The sequence below is a fragment of the Brassica napus genome, chromosome C6, assembly GCF_020379485.1.
Source record: "Brassica napus cultivar Da-Ae chromosome C6, Da-Ae, whole genome shotgun sequence".
Taxonomy (NCBI): Eukaryota; Viridiplantae; Streptophyta; class Magnoliopsida; order Brassicales; family Brassicaceae; genus Brassica; species Brassica napus.
The window spans coordinates 26,216,113-26,233,573 of NC_063449.1; positions in this window are offsets into that span (position 1 = coordinate 26,216,113).

The following is a 17,461-nucleotide window of genomic DNA, read 5'->3' on the forward strand; positions in this document are numbered from 1 at the left end:
GCATCGCCGGAATGTGTTGCACATTGACAAGCCCAAGCGCCACTCGTTCTCTGATGTAGTGGTAGTCCACCTCGAAATGTTTGGACCTGCTGTGGAACACTGGATTGGCTGATAAGTGGACAGCAGACAAGTTATCACATTGCAGGAGAGCAGGGCTGGACTGAGAGATGCGATTATCCCGAAGAAGAAAGTTAATCCAAGTGAGTTCCGCTGCCGTCTGAGCCAAGGCACGGTACTCTGCCTCTGTAGAATACCTAGACACAGTAGGCTGCCTTTTAGCACACCACAAGACCAAGTTAGAGCCTAAGAACACACAGAATCCAGTGTGGTTGATCTTTGCGTATCAAGACAGCCCGCCCAATCACTATCACTATAAGCCTCAAGAGAAAGAGAACTGTCTCGGTATAGATGAAGCCCATAGGCAGTGGTACCTCTAATGTAACGCAGTATTCGTTTGAGGATGGCGGAGAGGAAGCCGGTGTCTGATAGCTAGTCATCGGGATCTAGGTTTTGTCTCGATTTTGCAAGAGTAACTGCTGCCGACGGATATAACCTCGGGGATGACGGTTCCTCGGGTTATGATTCATGTCCGGTTTAGTTTCGTCATGCCCCCGTGCTGTTTGTGAAGCTGTGCGAGATTTCTCGGACTTGGATGGAGGACTAGACACAAGGTGACTTTTGCGGTGGCTAGGTTTCCGGTAATCGGATCTCCTCCGGTTCGGCGTCTGTGGCCGCGGGACTACTCCGACAGTGGCTTATCTGACGAGGCAAGTGCTGAGAGAGCTGTATACTGACTTGGACACCCGGTGTTGGCAGTCGCGACAGTCGGTTGTTGGTGAGCAGGGAGCTCAACTCCCCCGGGCTTTTCACCCATGCGGTCTTTCTAGCTTTTTGCAGTTATTTGTTGTTTTCTTGGTCTAGTTTCATGTAACCTAGAGTCTCTGTTTTTTCCAGTTGACCGGAGTTGTTGTACTTCTCCGGATCTCATTTTTGGGAAAGATAAATATAAATATAAATATAATATATATATACTATATATATAATCAGAAATATTAAACATTCTATCTAACTTTATCTATTAATTGAAGTTTGTATGATTAATCAAAATATTTTAGCAAATACATAATTCGATAATTTGTAATATTATGTATTTTAAAACTACATATTCACATTCAAACTCAATAAAATATATACTGCTTTTAAAAAATCAGGACCCCTAGATCCAGAGTGAACCTTAACGCGGTGGCATTGATCGACTCTTTCTTAAATTGCAGTATGCATATTTTGAATATCTGGCTAAGAATACCATCACTGCAAAGAGACATATACAGGGAAACACTTTGGTAATCTTATGGCACTTTGGATTAATTTGATTATCTTTGGGTGTTAACCTCCTTTGTTCAAGCTTGTTTTTTTTGCCTTGGTAGAGGTGACTTTAGATTTAGGTTTTGTAAAATTTAGTTTTCATTACTATGAATATTTATATTCGTAGCAAAAAGAAATAATAATAACCGACTAAGTTATTCTTTTTTTTCTTAATTTTTACAAACCGTCGCTTTATAAGTGGGAAATACCTTGGGATAGCACTAAAAAAAGTTTATGTCATAAATATAGACTCTAATGATCAAAATGAGCAAAATTTTTCATTAAAGAGGTAAATATACATTTATACCCACATGATTAACTAATCCAAACCTTATGGTTTAGACTTAAAGGGTGAGTATTTGGGATTGAGATTTAAAATTTTATAAAATAAAAATTAAATATTAAAAATTTGAAAATAAAAATTTTAAAAATAGTTTCAAAAATTATTTTTCGAATTACAAAAAGTAAATTTAAAAAATAAATAAAATAAAAAATAAAAATAAAATAAAAAATTTATAAAAAAGTTTGAAACCATATAATCTATATATTTTAATTTTTTAAATTTTTTTAAATTTTTAAATTTTTAATTTTTTTTTTGTTTTTTAATTTTTTTTTAATTTTTTTTTAATTTTTTATTTTTTATATATCTAGGGTATTATGGTCTTTTTACCTATTAAATAAAATATTTTGGTCATTTTCCTCCTTGTGGTCTATTTTTGTGATCAAAATTGAAAATGGTCTATTTAGGAGAATTATCTTTTATAAGTTCTATCAAAATTTAACATTAATATAAAATTTAACATTTTTTCGAAAGAAAATTTGATTTTTTTTTATAAACTCTATCGGCTGATCTGGTCGGCTTCGAAAGTAGAGATGGTAATCATGGATCTGGACCGCGGGTCTGGCCCGTAAAGGACTGTCGCGGGACGGTATTGGGACGAGATTTTCTAGGCCTGTAAATTTGCTGGCTTCGCTAGACGGGCTTTGCGGGACTGGGTTTTTTGCGCGATGGGCCGAAACGGGTCATGCGTGATTAGATGGATCCGCATTTTTTTTTCTTTATTACTTATTTTACCTGAAAAAACGAGAAATATAGTGAGAAGAAAGCGATTCTTGTGACTTTTCCCCCAGAAAACACAAAGGGTTCCAGCGATGATGATTCAAGCTCCGGTGATGATGATTCGAGCTCCTGCGATGACGACTCCAGCTTCAGCAATGACGATTCGAGCTCTGATGGTGTTTCGATTTGGTTTTCTCTTTTGATTACACACAACTATGAATTTCATTATTACAATGTGATATTTCTTATTTAAGTTGATTGATTTTGTTTTCAGTACTGTGAAGTGGTGTTTTTCTTAAATTAAATTTGGTTATACTGGTGTTGTTTAGGAGAAAAGTTAGTTGTATATAACGTCACTTGTATAATTAGTTAAAGTGATTCACGAATTTTTTTACAAACCAAATAGTTAAAAAGAGAGATGGTTTGATGAAGACATACAACACTTAAGTCAAATTATTACAACGACAACAACTCAATCAGATTCAAACTCAACAAAAGCTTATGCTGATAACAAAAGAGGGCTTTTAACACAAGAACGCAAGCACAAAGGGAGCTTTGTGGCATTGATTTTGATAAAGTTTTTAGTGAAGTTTAATGAGCTCTCTTCAACTCCCTTACACAACTCTTCTACTTGAACATTCATGAAAGAAGGTGTGTAGCAGGCGGTTTGATAAAGAGGCGTCCCGCGGGACGGCCCGCGAAGGCCTATATATTATGCGGTACGTGTCTGGACCGGCATTTTGAAGACCGCAGTCCGCGCGGAACAGGCTCGATGTGACCCGTTCGACGACTAACCCACCGCGGCACGGAACGGAGCGACATGGGTAAACATGTTTGACATCTCTACTCAGAAGGAACACACTTAGTGCTATATAGTGGACTTACTACTACACTGTCTGGCTCGAGTTTGGAATACCTCCCGAAATTTTGATTTGAAAATGCTATTTATCATCTATTGTCAAAGCTACTTTTCACACTTTCATCATTTATATATGCTTTGCTATAATCGTAATTCTTATAGTTTCCATGATCTATATATGCTTATAGTATTATTTTGTTTATAATACTATATTTTTAATATTAATCCACAAAGATTGAACGTTCTGATCGATACTAATTAAAATCGGAAAAGGAGAAATATTAATGATTTGTGTGTCTCTTAGAAGAAGATTATATAAAGACTTTTTCTTGGGTTCACCCCCTAGGGTGAAACTTTAGGTTCACCAACCAATAGAAAGTTGTCATTTTAGATCTAGTATCTTTTAATTAAGGAAACAAAATAAATTGCCAAATTATATTATGCTTTTAAAATAAAAATAAAAAATTAAGTAAATAAAAATAACAATAGTTCTAAAAAAATATTGTTTAAAAAAAATATTTATTTTTAAGATTTAGAGTTTAGTGTTTAAGATTTATAATTTAGAATTTATCCAAATGTTTAGTGTTTTTCCAAGGGTTTAGGGTTTACCTACGGGTTTAGGGTTTACCCAAGGGTTCAGAGTTTACCCAAGGGTTTAAGGTTTTCCCAAGGGTTTAGGGTTTAGGATTAGAGTTTAGGGTTTAGTGTTTTGTTGACAACATGTTTAGTGTTTTTCCAAGGGTTTAGGGGTTTTACCCAAGGATTTAGGGTTTACTTAAGGATTTAGGGTTTAGGATTTGAGTTTAGGGTTTAGTATTAGAGTTTAGGGTTTAGTGTTTTGTTGACAACATTTTTTTTTTTTGAATTCGTTTTTTATATATTATTTTTATTTATTTTTAAATTTTATTTTGAAAAAATAATATAATTTGCAAGTTATTTGGTTTCCTTAATTAAAAGATACTAGATTTAAAATGACAAATTTCTATTGGTTGGTGAACCTAAAGGTTCACCCCCTAGGGTGAACCCAAGAATAACTCTTATATAAATATTACATATGTATACAACATGAAGCATATCTATATACTTAAGTACAAAATATTGTCTAGAATAATTATCACTGATTTTAGGGAAACAAATTGATGTGAATCCCTAAACATATGGTCACTCATGACTCAACTTACGGAAACTAATTGATTTAAAAAATTTATTAGAAAAAATATGATATCACATAAACTCAATAAAAATGGTTGGCTGGCTCACATGTGAGACAGAAGAGATATGATCTTTGAAATTTCCCTTTGGCACTCAATCGAATAAGAAAATAGTAACCATTAAAGAAAGTAGCTCAAAAAAAAACCGTTATTTGCTCTGCCTACCATTAACATCTCACATGATCTCTGTCGAATTTGGCAAGTTTGAAAATAGATAACATTAGGTCTGCGCATAAAATCCGGAACCCGAAATCCGAACCAAACCCGAACAGAAAAATCCGATCCGTTATCCGACCCAAAACGTAAAAATACCTGAATAGGTCGTGTAGGGTGGTACAAAAATATCCGTTATCCGACCCGAAACGTAAAAATACCTGAACAGGTCTTGTAGGGTGGTACAAAAATATCCGAACCCGAAGTGTTATTAACCGAACCCTAACGGGTAACCCGAAAATTCCGAAATTAATAGTCAATATAAATATTTTGAAATATATATAAGCATTCCAATTATTAAATTCAATATTTGTGGTAATATTATATATAATAATAAATATTAAAATTCTAATAAATGCTTTAAGTACACAATTAGTTATAAATAAGTATTTTATAATTTGCTCATAAAAATAAAAAGTCTACTCCCCATAAGACAATACATATTTTTTACAAATGATGTTTGTTTTCATGCTTGATTTAACATTTTATTGTTATTTTATCAATTTTATATGTGATAGATTAACTTTTATTTAATTTAGATATTTTTCTTTATGTTTTACTTCAAAAAATTTGTTTTTTACTTTGGTTATATTCGAACCGAACCGATATAACCCGAAATTGTACGATATATGATATACTTTATGGGTTTTATGATGCAATACAATTTTGAACCGAACCCGAAGTGTTATTATCCGAACCCGACCCGTACTAATAAAATTTTAGTATGGGACCTAGAAGCGTAAACCCAAAATTTTGAAAACCCAAAAAACCCGATCCGAATGCCAATGGGTACCCAAACGCCTAGGCCTAGATAACATCATTCATGCAGTTCGTGGAAACAAATATAGTATCGTTTTTTGCTAGAATTGAAGATTAGGTTAGTCACATGTTGATAAGTCTTTGATTTGTAATGGTTAAGGTTTAAAAGCTTTTACATTCAGGTCTGGAGTTCAAATCCTAGAATATGCAATTTATTGCAAAATACAGGAAATCCAGGTTTTAAGTCCCAGAAAGAGCGATTTATTACTGCAGATTACAGAATAAAGACTTACAAGACATCTTCAACATGGTGCAAGGTAAATCCAGTCAGGCGTGGATCTTCATAGGACGGCTCAGGTAATGCAGTTAGGCGTAGATCCTCATAAGGCAGGTAGTGTTGTCGGCTGTCAAATCGTCTATGTAATATTTCTCATAATTGTAATGTCATACTAAATCAGCATTAAAAAAAAGTCTTTGATATGTAAACTATAAAACTCACTGCTTATTAGTGAACGCAGTCCCCATAAATCATTGGAAATTGAACATAAAATCGGTAGGTGATAGAAAAACTATTGAAAGTTGACAATGTAATGCTCCGAGTTGATGCCTCTACCATCGAACCCAAACATCTTTATTGTGCTACTCATCCAACATTCCCGTTGAATATGAAAGAGTATCATGTGTAACAACTGAAACGGACAGTGCAAAACAGAGTAGGTATGAAGAGAAGACATTGGGCGAACGATAATGTTTATATAAAGAAACTAAAGATATGTGCCAACGCTAAAACAAAGGCCCAAAATGGAAACTGCAGATGACATATGTTTTCTCTCAAATTTTAGATGGTAAGTCAATTGTATGATGGAGTTTCTGTGAAAGATCTTGGATCTGAAATAACTTTCTTATTTCACAAAACTTAGTTTTCAAAGATTGACACTTTACAACTTATATAGTATTAGGGTTTTACGAAAGCCCTAGAACCCCTAAGATAATCTATTCACAAGTGGCTTCACTCTGACCGTTTGATTCACACACACAACGGTCTAAATGAATTGTGAAGGACCACTTCACCAGCTGACTTTGTCTGCTTCAAGACTGTACTACTGCAACTCTGTTTCGAATGGTTTGTGTTTGGCGCGCCTTGACTCGGGCCTTGTTGAGTTGGACTTGATTTAATACTAAGGCCCATCTTCTGCGCTTCTTGCTTCATACTTCGTACACCCTCCCGCAAACTTGGAAGTTGAAGGTTCCCAACGCCAAGTTTGGATCGTAGTGACTGAAACGCTTGCCGGGGAAGGGACTTCGTAAAAATATCCGCAAGCTGCAGCATCGCCGGAATGTGTTGCACATTGACAAGCCCAAGCGCCACTCGTTCTCTGATGTAGTGGTAGTCCACCTCGAAATGTTTGGACCTGCTGTGGAACACTGGATTGGCTGATAAGTGGACAGAAGACAAGTTATCACATTGCAGGAGAGCAGGGCTGGACTGAGAGATGCGATTATCCCGAAGAAGAAAGTTAATCCAAGTGAGTTCCGCTGCCGTCTGAGCCAAGGCACGGTACTCTGCCTCTGTAGAAGACCTAGACACAGTAGGCTGCCTTTTAGCACACCACAAGACCAAGTTAGAGCCTAAGAACACACAGAATCCAGTGTGGTTGATCTTTGCGTATCAAGACAGCCCGCCCAATCACTATCACTATAAGCCTCAAGAGAAAGAGAACTGTCTCGGTATAGATGAAGCCCATAGGCAGTGGTACCTCTAATGTAACGCAGTATTCGTTTGAGGATGGCGGAGAGGAAGCCGGTGTCTGATAGCTAGTCATCGGGATCTAGGTTTTGTCTCGATTTTGCAAGAGTAACTGCTGCCGACGGATCTAACCTCGGGGATGACGGTTCCTCGGGTTATGATTCATGTCCGGTTTAGTTTCGTCATGCCCCCGTGCTGTTTGTGAAGCTGTGCGAGATTTCTCGGACTTGGATGGAGGACTAGACACAAGGTGACTTTTGCGGTGGCTAGGTTTCCGGTAATCGGATCTCCTCCGGTTCGGCGTCTGTGGCCGCGGGACTACTCCGACAGTGGCTTATCTGACGAGGCAAGTGCTGAGAGAGCTGTATACTGACTTGGACACCCGGTGTTGGCAGTCGCGACAGTCGGTTGTTGGTGAGCAGGGAGCTCAACTCCCCCGGGCTTTTCACCCATGCGGTCTTTCTAGCTTTTTGCAGTTATTTGTTGTTTTCTTGGTCTAGTTTCATGTAACCTAGAGTCTCTGTTTTTTCCAGTTGACCGGAGTTGTTGTACTTCTCCGGATCTCATTTTTGGGAAAGATAAATATAAATATAAATATAATATATATATACTATATATATAATCAGAAATATTAAACATTCTATCTAACTTTATCTATTAATTGAAGTTTGTATGATTAATCAAAATATTTTAGCAAATACATAATTCGATAATTTGTAATATTATGTATTTTAAAACTACATATTCACATTCAAACTCAATAAAATATATACTGCTTTTAAAAAATCAGGACCCCTAGATCCAGAGTGAACCTTAACGCGGTGGCATTGATCGACTCTTTCTTAAATTGCAGTATGCATATTTTGAATATCCGGCTAAGAATACCATCACTGCAAAGAGACATATACAGGGAAACACTTTGGTAATCTTATGGCACTTTGGATTAATTTGATTATCTTTGGGTGTTAACCTCCTTTGTTCAAGCTTGTTTTTTTTGCCTTGGTAGAGGTGACTTTAGATTTAGGTTTTGTAAAATTTAGTTTTCATTACTATGAATATTTATATTCGTAGCAAAAAGAAATAATAATAACCGACTAAGTTATTCTTTTTTTTCTTAATTTTTACAAACCGTCGCTTTATAAGTGGGAAATACCTTGGGATAGCACTAAAAAAAGTTTATGTCATAAATATAGACTCTAATGATCAAAATGAGCAAAATTTTCATTAAAGAGGTAAATATACATTTATACCCACAGGATTAACTAATCCAAACCTTATGGTTTAGACTTAAAGGGTGAGTATTTGGGATTGAGATTTAAAATTTTATAAAATAAAAATTAAATATTAAAAATTTGAAAATAAAAATTTTAAAAATAGTTTCAAAAATTATTTTTCGAATTACAAAAAGTAAATTTAAAAAATAAATAAAATAAAAAATAAAAATAAAATAAAAAATTTATAAAAAAGTTTGAAACCATATAATCTATATATTTTAATTTTTTAAATTTTTTTAAATTTTTAAATTTTTAATTTTTTTTTTTTTTTAATTTTTTTTTAATTTTTTTTAATTTTTTATTTTTTATATATCTAGGGTATTATGGTCTTTTTACCTATTAAATAAAATATTTTGGTCATTTTCCTCCTTGTGGTCTATTTTTGTGATCAAAATTGAAAATGGTCTATTTAGGAGAATTATCTTTTATAAGTTCTATCAAAATTTAACATTAATATAAAATTTAACATTTTTTCGAAAGAAAATTTGATTTTTTTTTATAAACTCTATCGGCTGATCTGGTCGGCTTCGAAAGTAGAGATGGTAATCATGGATCTGGATCGCGGGTCTGGCCCGTAAAGGACTGTCGCGGGACAGTATTGGGACGAGATTTTCTAGGCCTGTAAATTTGCTGGCTTCGCTAGACGGGCTTTGCGGGACTGGGTTTTTTGCGCGATGGGCCGAAACGGGTCATGCGTGATTAGATGGATCCGCATTTTTTTTTCTTTATTACTTATTTTACCTGAAAAAACGAGAAATATAGTGAGAAGAAAGCGATTCTTGTGACTTTTCCCCCAGAAAACACAAAGGGTTCCAGCGATGATGATTCAAGCTCCGGTGATGATGATTCGAGCTCCTGCGATGACGACTCCAGCTTCAGCAATGACGATTCGAGCTCTGATGGTGTTTCGATTTGGTTTTCTCTTTTGATTACACACAACTATGAATTTCATTATTACAATGTGATATTTCTTATTTAAGTTGATTGATTTTGTTTTCAGTACTGTGAAGTGGTGTTTTTCTTAAATTAAATTTGGTTATACTGGTGTTGTTTAGGAGAAAAGTTAGTTGTATATAACGTCACTTGTATAATTAGTTAAAGTGATTCACGAATTTTTTTACAAACCAAATAGTTAAAAAGAGAGATGGTTTGATGAAGACATACAACACTTAAGTCAAATTATTACAACGACAACAACTCAATCAGATTCAAACTCAACAAAAGCTTATGCTGATAACAAAAGAGGGCTTTTAACACAAGAACGCAAGCACAAAGGGAGCTTTGTGGCATTGATTTTGATAAAGTTTTTAGTGAAGTTTAATGAGCTCTCTTCAACTCCCTTACACAACTCTTCTACTTGAACATTCATGAAAGAAGGTGTGTAGCAGGCGGTTTGATAAAGAGGCGTCCCGCGGGATGGCCCGCGAAGGCCTATATATTATGCGGTACGTGTCTGGACCGGCATTTTGAAGACCGCAGTCCGCGCGGAACAGGCTCGATGTGACCCGTTCGACGACTAACCCACCGCGGCACGGAACGGAGCGACATGGGTAAACATGTTTGACATCTCTACTCAGAAGGAACACACTTAGTGCTATATAGTGGACTTACTACTACACTGTCTGGCTCGAGTTTGGAATACCTCCCGAAATTTTGATTTGAAAATGCTATTTATCATCTATTGTCAAAGCTACTTTTCACACTTTCATCATTTATATATGCTTTGCTATAATCGTAATTCTTATAGTTTCCATGATCTATATATGCTTATAGTATTATTTTGTTTATAATACTATATTTTTAATATTAATCCACAAAGATTGAACGTTCTGATCGATACTAATTAAAATCGGAAAAGGAGAAATATTAATGATTTGTGTGTCTCTTAGAAGAAGATTATATAAAGACTTTTTCTTGGGTTCACCCCCTAGGGTGAAACTTTAGGTTCACCAACCAATAGAAAGTTGTCATTTTAGATCTAGTATCTTTTAATTAAGGAAACAAAATAAATTGCCAAATTATATTATGCTTTTAAAATAAAAAATAAAAAATTAAGTAAATAAAAATAACAATAGTTCTAAAAAAATATTGTTTAAAAAAAATATTTATTTTTAAGATTTAGAGTTTAGTGTTTAAGATTTATAATTTAGAATTTATCCAAATGTTTAGTGTTTTTCCAAGGGTTTAGGGTTTACCTACGGGTTTAGGGTTTACCCAAGGGTTCAGAGTTTACCCAAGGGTTTAAGGTTTTCCCAAGGGTTTAGGGTTTAGGATTAGAGTTTAGGGTTTAGTGTTTTGTTGACAACATGTTTAGTGTTTTTCCAAGGGTTTAGGGGTTTTACCCAAGGATTTAGGGTTTACTTAAGGATTTAGGGTTTAGGATTTGAGTTTAGGGTTTAGTATTAGAGTTTAGGGTTTAGTGTTTTGTTGACAACATTTTTTTTTTTTGAATTCGTTTTTTATATATTATTTTTATTTATTTTTAAATTTTATTTTGAAAAAATAATATAATTTGCAAGTTATTTGGTTTCCTTAATTAAAAGATACTAGATTTAAAATGACAACTTTTTATTGGTTGGTGAACCTAAAGGTTCACCCTAGGGGGTGAACCCAAGAATAACTCTTATATAAATATTACATATGTATACAACATGAAGCATATCTATATACTTAAGTACAAAATATTGTCTAGAATAATTATCACTGATTTTAGGGAAACAAATTGATGTGAATCCCTAAACATATGGTCACTCATGACTCAACTTACGGAAACTAATTGATTTAAAAAATTTATTAGAAAAAATATGATATCACATAAACTCAATAAAAATGGTTGGCTGGCTCACATGTGAGACAGAAGAGATATGATCTTTGAAATTTCCCTTTGGCACTCAATCGAATAAGAAAATAGTAACCATTAAAGAAAGTAGCTCAAAAAAAAACCGTTATTTGCTCTGCCTACCATTAACATCTCACATGATCTCTGTCGAATTTGGCAAGTTTGAAAATAGATAACATTAGGTCTGCGCATAAAATCCGGAACCCGAAATCCGAACCAAACCCGAACAGAAAAATCCGATCCGTTATCCGACCCGAAACGTAAAAATACCTGAATAGGTCGTGTAGGATGGTACAAAAATATCCGTTATCCGACCCGAAACGTAAAAATACCTGAACAGGTCTTGTAGGGTGGTACAAAAATATCCGAACCCGAAGTGTTATTAACCGAACCCTAACGGGTAACCCGAAAATTCCGAAATTAATAGTCAATATAAATATTTTGAAATATATATAAGCATTCCAATTATTAAATTCAATATTTGTGGTAATATTATATATAATAATAAATATTAAAATTCTAATAAATGCTTTAAGTACACAATTAGTTATAAATAAGTATTTTATAATTTGCTCATAAAAATAAAAAGTCTACTCCCCATAAGACAATACATATTTTTTACAAATGATGTTTGTTTTCATGCTTGATTTAACATTTTATTGTTATTTTATCAATTTTATATGTGATAGATTAACTTTTATTTAATTTAGATATTTTTCTTTATGTTTTACTTCAAAAAATTTGTTTTTTACTTTGGTTATATTCGAACCGAACCGATATAACCCGAAATTGTACGATATATGATATACTTTATGGGTTTTATGATGCAATACAATTTTGAACCGAACCCGAAGTGTTATTATCCGAACCCGACCCGTACTAATAAAATTTTAGTATGGGACCTAGAAGCGTAAACCCAAAATTTTGAAAACCCAAAAAACCCGATCCGAATGCCAATGGGTACCCGAACGCCTAGGCCTAGATAACATCATTCATGCAGTTCGTGGAAACAAATATAGTATCGTTTTTTGCTAGAATTGAAGATTAGGTTAGTCACATGTTGATAAGTCTTTGATTTGTAATGGTTAAGGTTTAAAAGCTTTTACATTCAGGTCTGGAGTTCAAATCCTAGAATATGCAATTTATTGCAAAATACAGGAAATCCAGGTTTTAAGTCCTAGAAAGAGCGATTTATTACTGCAGATTACAGAATAAAGACTTACAAGACATCTTCAACATGGTGCAAGGTAAATCCAGTCAGGCGTGGATCTTCATAGGACGGCTCAGGTAATGCAGTTAGGCGTAGATCCTCATAAGGCAGGTAGTGTTGTCGGCTGTCAAATCGTCTATGTAATATTTCTCATAATTGTAATGTCATACTAAATCAGCATTAAAAAAAAAGTCTTTGATATGTAAACTATAAAACTCACTGCTTATTAGTGAACGCAGTCCCCATAAATCATTGGAAATTGAACATAAAATCGGTAGGTGATAGAAAAACTATTGAAAGTTGACAATGTAATGCTCCGAGTTGATGCCTCTACCATCGAACCCAAACATCTTTATTGTGCTACTCATCCAACATTCCCGTTGAATATGAAAGAGTATCATGTGTAACAACTGAAACGGACAGTGCAAAACAGAGTAGGTATGAAGAGAAGACATTGGGTGAACGATAATGTTTATATAAAGAAACTAAAGATATGTGCCAACGCTAAAACAAAGGCCCAAAATGGAAACTGCAGATGACATATGTTTTCTCTCAAATTTTAGATGGTAAGTCAATTGTATGATGGAGTTTCTGTGAAAGATCTTGGATCTGAAATAACTTTCTTATTTCACAAAACTTAGTTTTCAAAGATTGACACTTTACAACTTATATAGTATTAGGGTTTTACGAAAGCCCTAGAACCCCTAAGATAATCTATTCACAAGTGGCTTCACTCTGACCGTTTGATTCACACACACAACGGTCTAAAGGAATTGTGAAGGACCACTTCACCAGCTGGCTTTGTCTGCTTCAAGACTGTACTACTGCAACTCTGTTTCGAATGGTTTGTGTTTGGCGCGCCTTGACTCGGGCCTTGTTGAGTTGGACTTGATTTAATACTAAGGCCCATCTTCTGCGCTTCTTGCTTCATACTTCGTACACCCTCCCGCAAACTTGGAAGTTGAAGGTTCCCAACGCCAAGTTTGGATCGTAGTGACTGAAACGCTTGCCGGGGAAGGGACTTCGTAAAAATATCCGCAAGCTGCAGCATCGCCGGAATGTGTTGCACATTGACAAGCCCAAGCGCCACTCGTTCTCTGATGTAGTGGTAGTCCACCTCGAAATGTTTGGACCTGCTGTGGAACACTGGATTGGCTGATAAGTGGACAGCAGACAAGTTATCACATTGCAGGAGAGCAGGGCTGGACTGAGAGATGCGATTATCCCGAAGAAGAAAGTTAATCCAAGTGAGTTCCGCTGCCGTCTGAGCCAAGGCACGGTACTCTGCCTCTGTAGAAGACCTAGACACAGTAGGCTGCCTTTTAGCACACCACAAGACCAAGTTAGAGCCTAAGAACACACAGAATCCAGTGTGGTTGATCTTTGCGTATCAAGACAGCCCGCCCAATCACTATCACTATAAGCCTCAAGAGAAAGAGAACTGTCTCGGTATAGATGAAGCCCATAGGCAGTGGTACCTCTAATGTAACGCAGTATTCGTTTGAGGATGGCGGAGAGGAAGCCGGTGTCTGATAGCTAGTCATCGGGATCTAGGTTTTGTCTCGATTTTGCAAGAGTAACTGCTGCCGACGGATCTAACCTCGGGGATGACGGTTCCTCGGGTTATGATTCATGTCCGGTTTAGTTTCGTCATGCCCCCGTGCTGTTTGTGAAGCTGTGCGAGATTTCTCGGACTTGGATGGAGGACTAGACACAAGGTGACTTTTGCGGTGGCTAGGTTTCCGGTAATCGGATCTCCTCCGGTTCGGCGTCTGTGGCCGCGGGACTACTCCGACAGTGGCTTATCTGACGAGGCAAGTGCTGACAGAGCTGTATACTGACTTGGACACCCGGTGTTGGCAGTCGCGACAGTCGGTTGTTGGTGAGCAGGGAGCTCAACTCCCCCGGGCTTTTCACCCATGCGGTCTTTCTAGCTTTTTGCAGTTATTTGTTGTTTTCTTGGTCTAGTTTCATGTAACCTAGAGTCTCTGTTTTTTCCAGTTGACCGGAGTTGTTGTACTTCTCCGGATCTCATTTTTGGGAAAGATAAATATAAATATAAATATAATATATATATACTATATATATAATCAGAAATATTAAACATTCTATCTAACTTTATTTATTAATTGAAGTTTGTATGATTAATCAAAATATTTTAGCAAATACATAATTCGATAATTTGTAATATTATGTATTTTAAAACTACATATTCACATTCAAACTCAATAAAATATATACTGCTTTTAAAAAATCAGGACCCCTAGATCCAGAGTGAACCTTAACGCGGTGGCATTGATCGACTCTTTCTTAAATTGCAGTATGCATATTTTGAATATCCGGCTAAGAATACCATCACTGCAAAGAGACATATACAGGGAAACACTTTGGTAATCTTATGGCACTTTGGATTAATTTGATTATCTTTGGGTGTTAACCTCCTTTGTTCAAGCTTGTTTTTTTTGCCTTGGTAGAGGTGACTTTAGATTTAGGTTTTGTAAAATTTAGTTTTCATTACTATGAATATTTATATTCGTAGCAAAAAGAAATAATAATAACCGACTAAGTTATTCTTTTTTTTCTTAATTTTTACAAACCGTCGCTTTATAAGTGGGAAATACCTTGGGATAGCACTAAAAAAAGTTTATGTCATAAATATAGACTCTAATGATCAAAATGAGCAAAAATTTTCATTAAAGAGGTAAATATACATTTATACCCACAGGATTAACTAATCCAAACCTTATGGTTTAGACTTAAAGGGTGAGTATTTGGGATTGAGATTTAAAATTTTATAAAATAAAAATTAAATATTAAAAATTTTAAAATAAAAATTTTAAAAATAGTTTCAAAAATTATTTTTCGAATTACAAAAAGTAAATTTAAAAAATAAATAAAATAAAAAATAAAAATAAAATAAAAAATTTATAAAAAAGTTTGAAACCATATAATCTATATATTTTAATTTTATAATTTTTTTTAAATTTTTAAATTTTAAATTTTTTTTTTGTTTTTTAATTTTTTTTTAAATTTTTATTTTTTATATATCTAGGGTTTTATGGTCTTTTTACCTATTAAATAAAATATTTTGGTCATTTTCCTCCTTGTGGTCTATTTTTGTGATCAAAATTGAAAATGGTCTATTTAGGAGAATTATCTTTTATAAGTTCTATCAAAATTTAACATTAATATAAAATTTAACATTTTTTCGAAAGAAAATTTGATTTTTTTTTATAAACTCTATCGGCTGATCTGGTCGGCTTCGAAAGTAGAGATGGTAATCATGGATCTGGACCGCGGGTCTGGCCCGTAAAGGACTGTCGCGGGACGGTATTGGGACGAGATTTTCTAGGCCTGTAAATTTGCTGGCTTCGCTAGACGGGCTTTGCGGGACTGGGTTTTTTGCGCGATGGGCCGAAACGGGTCATGCGTGATTAGATGGATCCGCATTTTTTTTTCTTTATTACTTATTTTACCTGAAAAAACGAGAAATATAGTGAGAAGAAAGCGATTCTTGTGACTTTTCCCCCAGAAAACACAAAGGGTTCCAGCGATGATGATTCAAGCTCCGGTGATGATGATTCGAGCTCCTGCGATGACGACTCCAGCTTCAGCAATGACGATTCGAGCTCTGATGGTGTTTCGATTTGGTTTTCTCTTTTGATTACACACAACTATGAATTTCATTATTACAATGTGATATTTCTTATTTAAGTTGATTGATTTTGTTTTCAGTACTGTGAAGTGGTGTTTTTCTTAAATTAAATTTGGTTATACTGGTGTTGTTTAGGAGAAAAGTTAGTTGTATATAACGTCACTTGTATAATTAGTTAAAGTGATTCACGAATTTTTTTACAAACCAAATAGTTAAAAAGAGAGATGGTTTGATGAAGACATACAACACTTAAGTCAAATTATTACAACGACAACAACTCAATCAGATTCAAACTCAACAAAAGCTTATGCTGATAACAAAAGAGGGCTTTTAACACAAGAACGCAAGCACAAAGGGAGCTTTGTGGCATTGATTTTGATAAAGTTTTTAGTGAAGTTTAATGAGCTCTCTTCAACTCCCTTACACAACTCTTCTACTTGAACATTCATGAAAGAAGGCGTGTAGCAGGCGGTTTGATAAAGAGGCGTCCCGCGGGACGGCCCGCGAAGGCCTATATATTATGCGGTACGTGTCTGGACCGGCATTTTGAAGACCGCAGTCCGCGCGGAACAGGCTCGATGTGACCCGTTCGACGACTAACCCGCCGCGGCACGGAACGGAGCGACATGGGTAAACATGTTTGACATCTCTACTCAGAAGGAACAGACTTAGTGCTATATAGTGGACTTACTACTACACTGTCTGGCTCGAGTTTGGAATACCTCCCGAAATTTTGATTTGAAAATGCTATTTATCATCTATTGTCAAAGCGACTTTTCACACTTTCATCATTTATATATGCTTTGCTATAATCGTAATTCTTATAGTTTCCATGATCTATATATGGTTATAGTATTATTTTATTTATAATACTATATTTTTAATATTAATCCACAAAGATTGAACGTTCTGATCGATACTAATTAAAATCGGAAAAGGAGAAATATTTCGGTAATGATTTGTGTGTCTCTTAGAAGAAGATTATATAAATATTACATATGTATACAACATGAAGCATATCTATATACTTAAGTACAAAATATTGCCTAGAATAATTATCACTGATTTTAGGGAAGCAAATTGATGTGAATCCCTAAACATACTCATGACTCAACTTACGGAAACTAATCGATTTAAAAAATTTATTAGAAAAAATATGATATCACATAAACTCAATAAAAATGGTTGGCTGGCTCACATGTGAGACAGAAGAGATATGAACTTTGAAATTTCCCTTTGGCACTCAATCGAATAAAAAAATAGTAACCA